This window comes from Cavia porcellus, unplaced genomic scaffold, assembly GCF_034190915.1.
Source record: "Cavia porcellus strain 051 isolate PalLab524CR breed Dunkin Hartley unplaced genomic scaffold, mCavPor4.1 scaffold_2, whole genome shotgun sequence".
NCBI classification, from domain to species: domain Eukaryota; kingdom Metazoa; phylum Chordata; class Mammalia; order Rodentia; family Caviidae; genus Cavia; species Cavia porcellus.
This window is the reverse complement of record NW_026947485.1, coordinates 15,831,519-15,848,074: the sequence shown is the minus strand read 5'-3', so window position 1 is coordinate 15,848,074 and position 16,556 is coordinate 15,831,519. Positions and strand designations below refer to the sequence as shown.

The 16,556-nt window shown below is 38.7% G+C and overlaps 1 protein-coding gene across 2 annotated transcripts in view; it reads left to right on the top strand.

The window, feature by feature from the left end:
- The first annotated feature begins 230 nt into the window (after positions 1 to 230).
- Immp2l (inner mitochondrial membrane peptidase subunit 2) overlaps positions 231 to 16,556 on the top strand; it is an 878,014-nt gene continuing 861,688 nt past the window's right edge. Inside the window, exons 1-2 of one of the 2 annotated variants that reach the window (XM_063238755.1) lie at positions 231 to 289; positions 645 to 717. The gene's annotated coding sequence lies outside the window, so the exon portion shown is untranslated. Of the gene's footprint in view, positions 290 to 358; positions 418 to 644; positions 718 to 16,556 lie in introns of those variants that run through there. The other variant, XM_063238753.1, reaches the window with a different exon arrangement.

The following is a 16,556-nucleotide window of genomic DNA, read 5'->3' as shown; positions in this document are numbered from 1 at the left end:
GGTCTCAGTTTCCTGACAATAGCTTCCTAGATTTTCAGGTCTGTGCCCTGGGCGCCATCAGTGTGGTGCTGATTTTAAAGCAAGCGCTTCTCTTATAGGTAACTGCTCACTGGATGAGCGCTGCTCGGGATCCACTACAGATCCACGCCCCGTTTTGCGTCCAACCCAGTCCGCGGCCCAGGGGCGGGGCTTCGCGCCAAGGCGCGCTAGGGGCGTGGAGGGGGCGGGATTTGCCGCCGGAGGGGCGTGGCCTGCGGCGGGGACTTCCCTCGGCCGAGCTGCGCAGCGGGTGCGGAGGGCGGGCGGTCGGGCGCCGCGGTGGGTGGAGGGCGCGGGGTGCCGGTCTGCTGAGGCGGCGGCCGGTCGCCGTGCGCGCGGAAGGTGTCCGGGCTGAGGCCTTTCCGGGCGGCCTTCAGGGTGGGCGTCACCGGGGACGCGGGGACGCCATGTGCGTGTGCACCTCTCAGGGGCCGCGCGGCCGCCGTCGCCTCCTCTGGCTGTCGCGCCGGGCCGGGGTCGACGTCCCCTGAGGACGTGGGGGGCGCTGTGGGGCAGCCGGGACGGCGGGCGGGAGCGCCTGGGGCGGTCCGCTGGATTTTAAAGCACCTGTCAGCCTGTGTTGTTTGTCTTTCTTCCACTTTTAGGGTTTTGGCCACATTGGGTGAGGGCACAAAATAACCACTTAGCCCTTCTCGCCGAGGAGGAGCGGGAGAAAGGGTGAGTAAGGGCGGCGCAGGGGCGCAGGCGCTGGGACTTTCTCCTGACAGGGCGCGGGCTCGCGAGGCCGGCGGGGCGACCCCGACCCCGAACCGCCCCTGGACCTCGGGTGCAAAGTCTGCTGCTCGCCAGGAACCGAAGACCCACGTTCCCAGCTCACCTGGCCCGAGACTTCGGATTTACAGTTCGGGGGCTGGTGGGAAGCTTCACAACTGGAGCATAGATCCGTTTTAGTCCTTTGATCGTACCGGAAACTGATGTCCTTTCACCTCTTGAGCTCCAATCCGTGGTCCTGCAGTTGCCTGTCTCGGCCTCATAGTTTATTAACTAGCTTTGGGTAATCCTTAGACTGGAGGTATTAAGGAATCAGGATCCTGCTTGATAATTCCCAGGAGCTCCTCCAGGATACTTCAGATTTTACTACTAAAAAGTAATAGTTTAGCACCTGAAAACGTTAATATCGCAACAGGGTTACAGGTGTTGAAGTTCTTTTGGTATCTTCTTTCAGGATTCTAAAGGAGGAAATTTGAGTGAGGAGAGGAGTTATCAAGCTGAGCATTTTTCTCTTGGCTTACGTATTGGTGTCCTGCACAAGCATTCTGTTCACTTGTGAGAAGTTGCTAAACAGTATACTGAAGTCCTGTGAAGTTTCCTGGGATTTTCAGTGTGGTCACTTTCATTGGTTTTTCTCTGGGATTTGTCCAACACTTCTCCAATACACTGCTTCCTCATCCCTTAAATGGTGAAGTGAAACACAGCTCCTCTCAAGTCTGGGGCTCCCGTAGCATCATGTATGTCACATTTAAATAAACATTGTAGATTAAAATTAGCTACACTCAAGAGTATAGTAAACCACGTTCATAGATGCTGACACCCGAATTACTCTCTGTGACCATCTTGACATTGGCTGCTTGTGAGGCTGCCTTACTTGTGTACACACAAGTGACCACATAATTTATGAGAAATCAGCAGGTACTTTACTAACGATAGCTTCATGTATTGATAGAGAAGATACGTGAGAAGATACGTGTTATGTCTTTCTTACCGTGTGGTGAACACATTTGTTAAAGGAGAATGGTGAAAAGATGAGACTATGGAGATGGCCGTTTCCGGACAGGCCTTTCACCAGTTTCCTGTGGATTTCCTGCATACTTACGTGTAAATGGACAAGAACTTCTCTATACTACTGGTCTTAATGATTTGTAATCTGCAGAATGTTGCAGAAAAATAGTATCATTATTCTGCCTTTCTAATACAGCAAGTAATAAACTTTCAAGGATGACTGACCATGGCAATTTGTATCTTATAATGAATAGTGTTATAGTCATTTTCCAGTGTAATAAATATTTTGTACAACTACAATAATTATATGAAGATAGGTTTTTGAATTGTTCAATAAGGCCTAATATTGTAAAACACTGGGAGGATATAAATCCTGAGGGAGACTATTAACTTTAGTTAGGAAAATAAATAGGGAGACTCCTAACTTTCTTGGGTTTCTCTGCCTTTAGCTTTATTAGAATTTGCTTTTTTTTTTTTTATCAGTACTGGGGATCAAACTCAACCATGCACTTCCAAGGCAGGCGCTAATGCTGCTGAGCTAAATCCCCAGCCCCTGCTTTGTTTATCAAGTGACAAAAGTTCTTTTGTCTTTTTCTGGTTATAAGGTCACAACAAAGTTTAGAATTAAATATTGCAGGAATATAAGAATATAAAAGTCATCACCTTGAGATGATCATTGTTAACATGGTATTTTTTAGCTTTATTATGTATATGCATACATAATATAAATACACAATTTATATTACACATATAAATGTTAACCATACATACAGCTTAGCATATGTTAACCACACATACAGTTTAGTCATCTATTAGCATGGTTGGTTCATATATATAGAACATATATAATGTGTATTATATAACATCTATAAAATATAAGGTACATGTATGTTTCAGATACTTTGTAAAACTGTAAATTTTTTCCCTTCAACGTTTTGGCTATTTACCACCATGCCTTACCATATTTCAAATCCTCACATAGAAGGAGAATGCTTTTTATACCCTTGTGTTGATTTTTGCTCACACTGGAGACCAAGTATCCAACCTTATGTATACTAGATGAGGGTTCTACCTTTGAGCTATACTCGCAGCTCCTATAGTGTTTTTGAATGCTAGCCATTGTTTTAGTAACTGTACTACTTTGGATCCATCTAAAACTTATTTGCTGCTTCATTTATCATCTGTCAAACTAAACGATGGATACACAGAAACACTTAAAAAGTGGTGTGTGACATGTTAATTTCCCTCCTTGTTTCTCTGCCTTATTGCCCATTATGTTCTTGTGATCTTCCTTTCGATAGTAGAAAGCAATCTTAATACTTTCCTGTAGGTGCTAAGCCTCCTAAATATATATATATTTCCACAGTAGGTCACTTGCTATATCTGATCCTGACATTTTTGGGACAAGGACTGATATCAGGTGCAGCTCAATTTACCCTTATCAGATCGTTCTACAGCCCTGGTTAAAGAATGTCAGCTTGAAAAATGAAGGGAAAGAGTTTCCATAATGTGTTTAAAAAGCTCTGGCACTGTCATCAAAGTGAGAGAGACATAATCCTGCATTTAGTGGGTGCTTAAAAGTTGGGCTTTCTATTTCAGTAATGTCTTTGGTTTATAAGGATTACAATAAAAATGCTGATGCTTTATGTCCAAACTGTCATGGTTTTGCCTAGTTGTGGGTTTAATATACAGCTAAGCTGTGTATTTAGTGTATCTAAAACTGCTCTGGAAGCTGAGAAAGACAAGACAGACATCTGATTTCACACCAGACATCTGGTTTCACTCTGCTAGGAAGTACATTTTGTCAGTAGATTATAGGTGTATCAGCTGCACTGCTGTAGTTTATGGCATTTCTGTTACAAGCTCTGGTCTATAGGGCTTAGTATGATGTTTTATTCAAATGCCAGAACACTGAAAATGAGCACCTGGTCAGAGAAGCAGATTTCCCACAGGTGTCTCCTACTGTCATTGTTCTTATAAGTTAAAAGGGCAAAATAGTTTATATCCTTGGTAATTTTTACATTGAGGTTTTTTAGAAGCAAAAAATACACAAAAGCCTGATAAAAAAAACCTTTTTTCCAAAAGTTCATTTTCAAGTCCATTATTGTTTGTAATGTTAATTTATAGGAATACAGTAATGCCATTTAGATTGCCTTGTCAGAGCATCAGCATTTTTAAAACTCATTGTGTGCCCATTATGTTATTAGTAGTAATGGTTACTCTAACTGATCCAAATAGTAATTGTTGCAGGAAATTGTATTCCTGCAGCTGTCCTTAAATGGTTAGATCACATCCCTTTTTATTTTGAGGTAATGACAGGGCTGCTGTCATTTCTTAGAATGTCATTACTGTAGAAAAGCCCTGGAAGCTGTCAGTCTTGAATTTGGGGTGGGCCCTGTCATTGCTTAGTTATTGTGACCATGGTCACAATTTCTCATCTGTAAAACAGGATGCTTGTAGTTACTGTGAGAGTCAGTGATTGTAAAGTAGCAAACTGTCTGTCACAAAATAGGTCCTTAGTAAGTAGCAGTTTGATATTTTTCCCCTCTCGGTCCTTCTTGGCTACAGGAAAAAGCACCCTCCTGTTTTACATCTAGACAAACGCATTGACCATGCTCTAGTGGAGGGGAAAGGGTATGCAGCATCATGACAAGGGAGAGTACTGGTGAGCAGAGAGAAGTGCATGGACATTTGCTCAGCCTGTGGACTTAGCTTGATGAACTGCTTGGCTTCCAGAAAACACCATCTTTAAAACCATCTTTTTCTCTGGCTGGCTGTCGATCTTTTGACAGCTGTTCTACTGGGAACTCTTAACTCCTTATTTCTTGGTTAGTTTAATACAACTTTGTCAGTTTGATAATATCTGAATAACTGTACATTCTACATTATTCTGAGTAAGGCATAACAATAGGTGTTTGTCATTTTCTTAAGATTGATTTTCCCCTGTGTTCTTGATTTTCCTGCCCTTTTTGTTGGCTTATAGTTCAGTCATTAACTCTCACCCACTTTTAAAAACTACATATTGTAATAGTGCTGAGGATATAAAGGTAAAAAGTCATTATGTGTTACCAAGGAGCTTATAGTGTAGTAGGACCATGGACATTTATAAACAGTTTAAATATAGTCTGTCATTTGCTATAATGGAGGTAGACTTAAGTGTAATGGAAACCTAGCAAGTGCTCTTGATCCCTGATGGAAATGCCAGGGGAGGGTTTTAGTGCTGGTTGTGTTTGAGCCGAGACTTGAAAGCTGAGGGGAATGGGCAGCTGGATAAGCAGCAGAAATCATTTCCAAGGGAGCTAAGAGCGCAGGTGATTTTGTGGCTCTGTGAGAACAGTGTGTAGGTCGGTCATACTAGCTTGTGAGCCGGGGCAGGTCAAAAGTGAAAGCAAATGAAGCTAGGTGATTAATTCAGGGTACGCTTCCTACCCATGTGTGCTAGTGAATCGCTGAAGGATAGTGTAGGATCACTGTGGGGGTGGAGGTGGGTGGTAGGTGGGGACTTGTGAGACTGGAGATCATTGAGGACAGTGCATTAGTATGGACTGCGATTAAAAAGTCAGACAACAGATGTTGTGAGCATGGGGAAATCAGAATGTCTAGAGAGAATTAACTGGTTTTGTGACTGTCTGAATGTAAAGCACGTGGGAAGAATAAGGATGCTAAAATACTTAGTAGGTTTCTGGATAGTGAGAAGGGGAAGAAGAGTTCGGCTTTGGACATGTGTTTAACTGTCCTGGTCCATTGTGTACTGGTTCATTGGAGGTGCCAAGAAGACATCTGCATGTGCACCCTGGAACATCACGGGATTGCAGAGGCTACAGGTTTCTGAGTTCTGAGTGAAGAGCAGTTGAAGGGATAAGAAGGATAAAAGTGTTAGAGGAAATATATAGGAAAAGAAGAAAAAAGGGCTGATTGGTGAATGGCAGGATCTATCTTTCTTGTTTTAAAAGACTGAATAATATTTCATTGTCTGTTTATGCCATAGTTTCTTTATTAGTTCCTCTGTCCATGATTCTTATATTGTTTCCATATCTTCATAACCTTTAGGATGGATACTATCAAGAGGCAGAGGTAGTCAGTGTTGTGCTGGAGAAGGGGGAACCCTAGAGCACTGTTGGTGGAAATGTAGATGGATAGAGCTGTTATCGGAAGAGTGTGGAGTTCTTGAACTTAAAAATAGGATTATCATACAGCTGAGCAGTCTTTTTGGGTATATAACCCAGATTCTAGTTGGGTTGTATCTAAAGATTGTCCAGGAATTTCTAATATTTGGCTTCTAAAGTGTGCTCAAGAATGAGAAAGAATGACCACTTATGCAGACCTTTTTAAAAAAAATTTATTTAAAGAAGGAGAGATATTGCTAAGAGGAAGGGTTGCTAAAGAAACAAAGATTCTGTTAACACATTTTCCCATATTCCTGATTATCACATTTCTTGTGATCAAATTTTCTGTTTGCTTATTTCCTCCCTGCTTTTTAATCCATATCTGATCCTCACCTTAAATGTCTTCTTCATGCAACTCTTTCCTGGCCCAGAGTTCTACTGTTGCCCTTCTCCCACCATACCTGGCCTTCTAGGGTACATGATCCAATTGTAGGTAGAGAAAGTGTTTCTTTGTTAAAAGTTGAAAATTTCATCATAGTATCTACTAAGAGACTAAGGGGGAAGTAACCATAACAAATGTAGAAAAAAAATCATCCAGTTTAGCTGACACTAATATTTGCTGTGTTTGGGATTCTGGATATAAAGATACATAAGATGGGAAAAGTGCCTAAGATAGGTGTCTGCCCTTAGGGGCCCCTCAGGGCAGTGAGAGAAATGGCTGTCAGTAAAGGCCTTGATCTGTTACAGAGGCACAGTGTAAAGTAAGATGAATGTAAAAATGGACGTCTTTATTTTGTTGTATTCCTGAAGGTTTCGTAGAGAGGCGATGTTTGAACTGCAGCTTGAAGTATGGTGTGAAGTTCAGAGAGTAAAATCAAAGGAATCACATATTCCTTAGTGGCTTTCACGATAACACCAAGAAGTGTTTTGCTTTTTAAAGTTATTTTAAAATTTCCTCTTATTATTTTACTTGGCTTATTATGCTTGTCTTTGAATGAGTTCTTAGGGAATAAAGGTATTTTGGCTTACATACAGACATCAGTGTTTTTTCTTCTTGTGACGTAAATGTTTTGTGAATTTATCACCACTGGTTTGTTGTAGCTAAAACAGACAAGAGCCATTAAATACAGTACCTAGGGGATGAGGTCCAGGCACCAATACTTTTCAAAACCTCCCAAGAGCTCTAATGGTAGTCAGGGCAGAGACTCCAGGTAGATTGCATTGTTTGCTTAGATGGGATTTTGACGAAAAAGAAGTGTAGGTTAACTTGTTGCATTTCCTTCTATCAGCTATGGGACCTAAGTTACTTGTTTTTCTCTAAGCCTATCCTTGTTTGGAAAATGTGATAGTAGTGTACCTGTCCTACCTATCTTGCAGAGTTGTGCAAGTCACAAGAGGTGAATTGTTTTAAAGAACTTTATATAGAGATACTGTTAGAAGAATGAACTATTTGGTTGACTTTTTGGAGTAGAAAGGCTGAGAACTGGCTATGTTGTTGTGCGAGATAGTAATTGTTTTATGGGCTTGGGGTTAATATTTGATCATAATGAGTGCCTTGATGACATATTTTACTGTTTGTACATGGTAAAAAGCTAAAGACCCAAAGCACAAAAGCAGACCCTTCAGTAAGTAATCAGCAGTTGCGCATTTTTAGCTTGATGTATTCTTACTATTTAAAATCACACAGATGTGTTTATGTGAAGAGTATGACGTGTAACCATTCTCAGCTGCTAGATTTGTAACTCAGTGGTAGAACACATTCCCTAGCATCTGCCAGATCCTGGGTATTCTCTAGTACTCCCCCATGTGTATGTTCAGTGTCAGTGTAATTGTTTGCTATTAAATGGCCATAAATGTGTTATTTTTAAGACACTAAAAATGGCAGAATTCCAAGAGATCAGTAAAAACTCCACTGAAAATTGTGGAGCCATGCAAATTTAATTTTTTTTTTTTTTTGTCTTTTTCATTTTTATCGGTACCAGGGATTGAACTCACGACCGCCTGCTTGAAAGGCAGGTGCTTATGCCGCTGAGCTAAATCCCCAGCCCGGAGCCATGCAAATTTAATAATATTGTAGGTCCCATTGTGTCCATAAATATGCAGGACATATGCTGTGTCTGTGTACTGTGGGAAGCCTTTTATTTTAGTGTCAGTGATGTAATCATGGAATTTTGGTATTATAGATTTTGATATTATACATTATATCATACCTTACAATACCTTCTGGTATTGCAGCTTATTTTAACTGGAGAGTGGTTTCCTCAGTGTTGACCAAAGTAAGCAAATAAACTGAATTATATACCCTCAATAGTCATTCTTTTGGCTTTCAAGATTTGTTTGAATTCCTTCTGTCCATTTGGTAACTCAGTGTGATTTTTGACCTCTTAGAGTTAGAATATCCAGAAGATAAAAGTGTACAACTTTCTTCCACATAATAAATCATAAAAATTTAATCTTTGCAATTTTCTTCAAAAATTTATTTTGTGGTAGGTCTTTGTAATGGCACTTTGATGTGTACATTTTATGTCTTTCTTTTGAAAAATGTAGCAGGTACAGTCATCTTTTGAAAAATCATCTTGCTTTGTAGCTTGAGGATATATTATAAACACAGTATCCAGTTCTAGTTTTGGAACTGTGTACAGCAAAGACAATTTTTGAAGAAGGGAAATGTTTGTAATGCCAGCATGTTTTATATTTTAGGATGAATTTATTTCATATGTTTTCCCATTATGTGGCCCAATAAACCAATTCACAGCAATTTGAGATTCTTTTCATCTGTTTACTCTGTCCTGTGGGTTTCCTTCCTCGTTTCCTCCTTCAGGAGTCCCTTGCTTCCTTAGCCACTACCTGCCTTCTCCATCTCTTCTCTGACCCTGCCTCCCTTCCTGTCTGTGGACTTAGTCTGTTCTGGCTGCTCAGCGTGAGCAGACTGGAATGGTGCAGGGGAGACATCACATGGAGTGGTGGGTGTGTGGGGAAGAGCTGCTCTGAGGGGAGGGCTGGCGGCCAAGGTATTCTCTGCAGAGTGGTGATAGACAACCTATGAAGTCAAAGTTATTAGGAAAAGATTAGAGTTGCCACAGATATTTTTTCTTAATTAAAAAGAATAGACTTTATTTATTATTTTGGGCTGTTTTAGGTTCACAGCAAAGTTGAGTGGAAGATCCAGAGTTTTCCTATAAACTCCCTGCCTTCATACATGAATTCTATCAACACATTCCATCAGGGTAGTACGTGTGTTACAATTAGTGTGACTAGATTGGCACCACATTATCTTGCAGAGAACATAGTTTCCATTAAGATTTACTCTTGACGTGGTTTTGGACAAATGTACAATAAATATGTACCAATAATCAATATCATAGTATTTTCCTTTTGTTTTGGAATCGGGAATCAAACTTGGTACCTTGTGTTTGCCAGGCAGATGCTTTTGCCACTGAGTTATATTCTCAACCCTATTGTAGTATTTTCATTGCTCTAAAAAATCCTGGATTCTGTCTCTTCATTCCTTTCTGTTGACTCCTGGAAACTTGTGATCCGTTTATTGTCTTTACTTTTGCCTTTTTCATAATGTCATAGGTTTGGAATCATTGACCTTCAGCCTGTTCACCTTTAGCTTCAGATTACTTGATGCAACAGATTATCTACAAAGTATCTGGCTGTTTTTCAGGAGCTTATTTGTTCAGTAGTTTCTTTAATAAGAGTTTTAGTGTCAGATTCAAATAAACAGTTATTATTTAGTTTGTTAAATAGCATATAACTGAATGTAACTGTTATGTAATATTATGTAACTAAAGATGGCTTGAAGCACATTTTGAAGGAATGAGGTTGTGTTTTTTATGTTTCTCATGTGTAAGAGGTGTGTAAATTGAACAGTGTATTAGAAAGATTAATGTTTTGTAAAAATCTGGTGTATATTATTGTATGATGTTAATATTCTGAATATTCAGTTAAAACCTTCATGAATTTCTGAATATTAAAGTGGAGTTTTGTTGTTAAAAGGAAGAGGAACTGAGCTATAAAAGCCCTTATTCAAGTGCTGCCTTTGCGACCAGCTATGTGAACATGAGTAGGAGTGTCTCCGCAGATGATAGGGGGACTGTGAGAGTGGGGCACGGTGGTACATGGCTGCAGTCTCAGCTACTCTGGAGCCTGAGGCCAGAGGTTTGCGATTCGGACAGACCTGGAAAGGTTAGTGAAGCCCCTGTCTCCACCACTCCAAAAACAACAAAAGAACCCTATGTGAATAATTTTAGATTATGAAGAAATGTGAGGGTTAGATGGAGTGCTTGAGTAGTATGTTATTCACTTTCCTGTTGCTGAGACAAAATACCCCAAACTCAAAGGAGGGGAAGTTTATTTTCAGCTCAGGTTTTCAAAAGGTTCAGTTGCTGGTTGGCTGGCTCCCGATCAGACAGGTGTGGTAGAGGACAGCTGCTTACCTGTAGGTAGCTGGGAGGCAGAGAGAGAAGGAAAGAGCCTGAGATAAGAATATAAGAGTGTACCTTTCCAGGTCGCACCTGCGGTGACCCACCTGTACGCTAGCTCCTAGTAGCACATGCAGCTGATGAATGCGTCAGTGTATGAATCCACTGATGAGTACAGCGTGTTTAAGATCCAGTCACTTTCCAAGAACATGAGACTTTGGGGAGGACATATTAGATCTAAACCATAACAACGAGCACAAATAGGTCATGGCCCTAAGTTCAATCCCTAGTACACAAGAAGGGAAAAAAAAAAAAGGCCAGTGTTAATGCCAGCTGTTCCAGCTGCTTGGGAGGTGGAGGCAGGAGGATCACAAGATCAAGGCTAGCCTGGGCAACTTAGCAAGATCCTTGCCCCCTGCCAGAGTACGCAATTAATTGACTAATGAATCATGTTTACTGTCTTCACTTTTACAACTTATATTTTATTTATTTTTTAAAATCCAAGTAAGAAAGGAAAATGATGATTTGGGACTAATGAGACTACAGCAGAAAAAATGGTTAATTAGCGGTATCTGAGGAGAAGAATGACTTTTTAAAATTGTAATTGTCTCTGATTAAATCTGCTTGTGTCTTGTTATGAACGGTGTGTACACTTTGGAATGTTCTGCTTGTATGGTTGTTTCTAATCATATTTATTACCTACCTTCACCTTGAGATGCTAGTTCTCTTTGCAAAAGCATGAATTACATTGTTGCATTCTGTACAGAATCAGAAACACATTATTTTCTACTTATGGAAAGAAAAGCCTAGATTCTAAAGCTCTCATGACCAGTCAATGTGGTTAAAGCTACTAGGGCAAGGCAGAGTTGGGTAGGAAGATCCTGGGAAAAAAAGGAGCATCATGAAGGTGAATTTCCAAGCTGGTAATATAGTAAATATAACTAGTTTCAGCTCAATGTTCCTTTAGTTTACAGTACTTAAAGCATGGTTACAGAGTTAATATATTAAGTTACAGAAAACTTTACACTTTCAGTTTAAGGATGCATAGAATGGCTTGTTTCAGATAAATGTGTTATCTCTTGGTAATGCCATTGAGATCTTTATTATATTACATTCTCGCCTTTTGTATTTCAATTGTATTTTGTTTTATACTGCATTCTCAACTTTTGTGTTACGTTTTTAATTTCAAAATGTATCATATGGGCAATGATAGAATGGTGGACTATCCCATAAAGAGTATGTAAGAATATCTGAACTATTAATACCGAAGGTATACATGAGGAATTAAAAAGAATTGTCACCAGCAAATAAGACAGACTATTATGTGTTATCTGATTTATTCAGAATGGGGAGAAGAAAATTTAGCAAGCAGTCTGTGCAGTTGAGCAGCTTTTCACAGGATGTACATCTTTGGAACATATTTCTTTGGAGCAGCCACAGATAATGACAGTTTAGAGACTCATGAGGTATTATGAGGTACATAATACTCCATCCCTGTACTTGGTTCAAACCACTCAGGCTAAATGTGGGAAAATTTAGTGGAACCCTAATATTTCATGAAATATTCATAGACATTTAGTACTAGGTCTTAAAAGCAATGTAAAAAACAGATGTAACAGTTTGTTTTACATGAAGTGGAAAAATGTGAAATTATTGTGAATAGCAAAAGGATTTTATGATGATAAGAGTATCAAATATGATTTTGTGTCACCGATACTCCTGTACTTGGTCTGTTTGTTTAAAGTTGAGTGTAGAAAATAACTGTTTAAAGACAACAAAAAAGTAGCTTTCTATTCCACAAAGGTTAAATTAAGTGGGTAAATAAGATTATATTTGATATTTGAATCAGTTTCAAATCTGGACATTTAAGTGCTGCCTGTGCTGAAGGTTGCAGCCGTGATCTTTATAAAATTCCTCTGTGAGGAGCTACTTCTGTTTAACCTGTTCTGCAGCTTTAGGTTGTCTTCAGGTTAAGGTAAACACATGCTTAAATTAATCTAAAAGACCCTCTCTCACGTGAGCTTTCTCGCCTCTTTTCTTTATCTTTTACTTCATCAGCACTCCATACGTTAGACTATTTGTTTAGACTAACTTGTGGGCAATAAATTCTTGTTTACTTTAACCTTTAATTTTTGAATCTAGTTCAAAGCTCATTTTTCAGAAGCAGTTGGAAAGTTTAGAGGCTTCTATCTATTCACCTTGTATATTCCTGTAGCACAAAATTCACTGGATTTATTCAGTTTTCTACTTTTGTGTGATGTAGGCCCTCACTCACTAGACATTCGTTCAGTCAGGGTGACTAGAAGACATCAGAGAGATCAACTTGAACTAAATAGTAAGTTATTTGGTTTGAACAGAGATATAGTGGAATGTCTTTCTTCTTAAATTTTAGAATCAGTGAATAAAGTGTCTGGCTATAGTAGGGTACTATGGAAATACAAATTGAGGTTAGACAGTAGATAACCTAAATACTAACCTAGGTGTTCATGAACAGTGTACAGCTAATGATCTGTAATCATTAGGAAATTAATCATTGAAAGATTTTGAGTACAGAGCCATGGTAATAGTGTTAGGAAGATTAATTTGACAAGTGTGTAGGATCAGTTGGAAAGTGGAGGGAATGATAAAAAGTAGACCGCTTGGGAAACTAATTTCTTGTAAGGTAATTAGTATTTTCAGTAAGGTGATTGTGGGGTAGAAAGTAATAGATGATGAGAAACTATTAAAGAAAAGAACGATAAAACTTTATAAAGATTCTGTGTTACAAAAAAGAAACACAAACATTCTATCAAAAAGCAAATCTTAGGGAAAATATTTTTTAATTTATATGAAATCAGAGAAAGGCAAATTGGATAAATGTATAAAAAAGACCTCTGGTTACAGTAGTGCATACCTGTAATCCCAGCTACTCAGGAGGCTGTGGCAAGAGGATTGCTAGTTAGAGGTCAGCCTGGTAACTGAAAAACTATCTCAAAAATAAAGGCCCATGGATACAGCTCACAGGTAGAGTGCCCTGGGTTTGATTTCCAGCATCTGCAAATCAAACCAAACCAAACAAAAACCAACCAAACAAATAAAAAACCACCAAAACAAATCTAAGCAAAACACAACCAACAAAAATCCAGTACCTGGAAGGGGAAAAGACTTAATAATTGGATGGAAAGGTGGAAAAAGATATGAAAGACATTGGTAATTTATGATAAGAGAATTACAAAGTAAGACTTTAGGAACTTAAAAACCATATTGGCAAAGAAACATTTTGAAAATAACTGTGTCACTGAGGTTATCAGGAACTGGGCAGTATCACCATTTTTAATAGTGTACATAGGTTTGTGTACTTTTCACTGACAAAAATAGTTCCCAAAACTTAACATACTCATTATTGTTTGACTCTTGTATAAGAATGTATCCTAAACATTTTATACTTAGTGAAACAATATGTACTCTAGGATATTCTTAAGTACATATTCTTGAGTACAATTGGAAACAAATGCTTATACTTAGGGAACTGGATCATTAAGTTGTGGTACACAGCGTGGAATAGTTAGGAACTGTTAAAAAGAGCAAGGCAGTTTACATATATTGAAATGGAATAGTATTTGTGGTATATCACTAATTGAAAAAGGAAAGATGTAGAATAATAGGAATTAGACTATTATTTTAGAGAAGCATAAGAAAACATTTTCTTACACATACATTTGATATTTCTGGGGAAAATGATAAAATATCTGTGGGGATTGAAATTTTGGTAGCTGGAGGGTTATTTTCTATTGTATACTTTTTTGGGATATTTTGAATTTTATAGAAAAAATAATGAGATAATCAACTCAGAATATGCTTTGTATTATATATAGCCAACACTGAGAAATTAGGAAATAGAAAACTGAATTTAAAAGATCCCTATTTTTCATATATATGATAAGAGGTTAATGTCCAGGTCTATAAAAGTCCTACAGATAATGAAGAACAAGTGAAAAGAGAGAAAGACTTGTGTAGACTTCTCTAAGGAAGATACACCTGTGGCTGATAAGTACCTGAAAAGATGCCCAGTATCCCTAAGCACTGGGGAGTCTGTCTCTCACCCATTAGGATGAGCACTGGAGTTTGCTGGAAGATTCTGCGGGCACCTACAGATACAGATGTTCCTTTTTGTTTTTCTCTTAATATTGTTTAACGTGCTGTCCCTTTTTTCTCTTGCTGTGAGAGTCTGTGCATCTACAAGTGCTATGTTCATTTATGTTTGTTTGTGAGCCTTGTTTCTAGTGTAGATTTTGTCACTGGGTGGAGTCTGGTCTCCCTTCACCTACAGGGACAGTTATATAAGACTTTGGATCCGTGAGAGAGGCAGGTTTTAGTCCAGAGCTGGGATGTTTGTGTATTTTGGGGAGTGGGAGTTTGTGGAATTTGTGAATTGATAGTTTAAATTTGGTTTACAGGAGAAAAGCAATGGCCCTCCCAGAGGTGGAAAGGTAACAGCGTATTTTACAACGTGCAAAATGGCACACTGAACAGTACAGAGGCAGAGGTGTTTTCGATGTTTTACAGTTTTTATTTTTTATTAGAGTGTATTTGCAGTACATAATGATTACATTCCTGTCGGAAGTTGGTGTGTGTACAAAGCCCATTGTAATTCTTTTTTCATCTCCTTCCCTCCCACTTTGCTCCCTCTCTTGAGCCGCTTGCCATCTGTAAAAGATATGTCTCGCAGCTCTGTTAGCTTTGATTTTGCTCTTTATACCCTAGGCTTCTCATATAAGAGAAACTATTTGATATTTAAGTTTGTTTATTTCACTTAATATTATGGTCTCAACTTGTATCAATTTTACTACAGATGTCTCGTTTATCTTTTTATGGTAGATTAGTACTTCATTACGTGTAAATACCACATTTTCATTATCCATCTATATGTTGATGGACTTTCAAGAATTAGTTATTATGAATCGTGCTTCTATAAACATAGGTATCTGTACATCATTGTGATACATTTTTAACACTTTTGCAAAAATACCTACAAGGGGACTAGCTGGTCAAATGGAGTTTCTGGTTTTACCTTTTTATGGAATTGCCATATTGATTTTCATAATTTACATTCCCACCCACAATGTAGATGACTTCCCTTTTCCCTATAACCTTGCCAGCATTTGATAGTATTTGATTTCTTGATGGTAGCCCTTGTTTTCTGACATAAGATAGAATCTCAGTGTTGTTTTAATTTGTGGGTTTTTTTGTTTTGTTTTGTTTTGTCTTTCTGAGACAAGGTTTCACTATGTAGTTGAGGCTGGCCTAGAGCTCACTATGTAGCCCAGGCTGGTTTTAAATTTGCAGTGACCCTCCTGCATCAGCCTCCTGAGTGCTGAGATTACAGGCATGTGCCACTATGTCCAGCAGTTTATGTTTCTTGAATGGTAAATGATGTTAAACATTTCATCATATGTTCATTGGCAACTTGTATCTCTGAGAAATGTCTACCCATTTCTTTTTTAAATTGTGTCTTATTTTGGGGAGTCTAATATTTTTGAGTTCTTATATAATCTAGATAGTTCTCTGAGGAATAGGTGGCAAAATTTTATTTTCTGCAAATTGTCTTTTTATTTCTTCCTTCCTTCCTTCCTTCCCTCCTTCTTTCCTTCCTCCCTCCCTCCCTCCCTTCTGGTATTGGGGTCAAACTCATGATCTCATGCTTGCCAGGCCAGCTATGTGCCGTTGAGCTATGTCTCCAGCCCTTTTTTTTCACATTATTGGCTGGGAAAGTTCTAAATTTCATATGATCCTACTTGTTGATTTGTGGTGCTGTTTCCTGTGCAACCAGGGTTGTATTCAGAAGATCCTTCCCTACACAAGACTTCAAGAGTTTTACCTATTTTATCTTTCAGCAAACTAAGTGGTTCTCTTTTAATATTTAGATCTTTGATCCATTTTGATTTTAGTTTAGTACGTGGTAAGAGATACGGGTCTAGATTTAATCTTCTGCATGTGGATAGTCAGTTTCCCCAGTACTGTTCATTAAAGAGATTATCTTTCCTCCAGTGTATGTTTTTGGCCTTTTTGTCAAAAATCAAATAGCTGAATGTTCTTGATAGTGTTTCTGCTTCCTTTATTCTGTTCCACTGATCCACACATCTATTTTTTAGGCCTGTACAGTGGTGTTTATTACTGTAATTTTGTAATATAACTTCAAATCTAGGCTTGTGATACCTGCTTTGTTATTCTGGGTCTCTTTTGGTTCCATGTGAATTTTAGGATT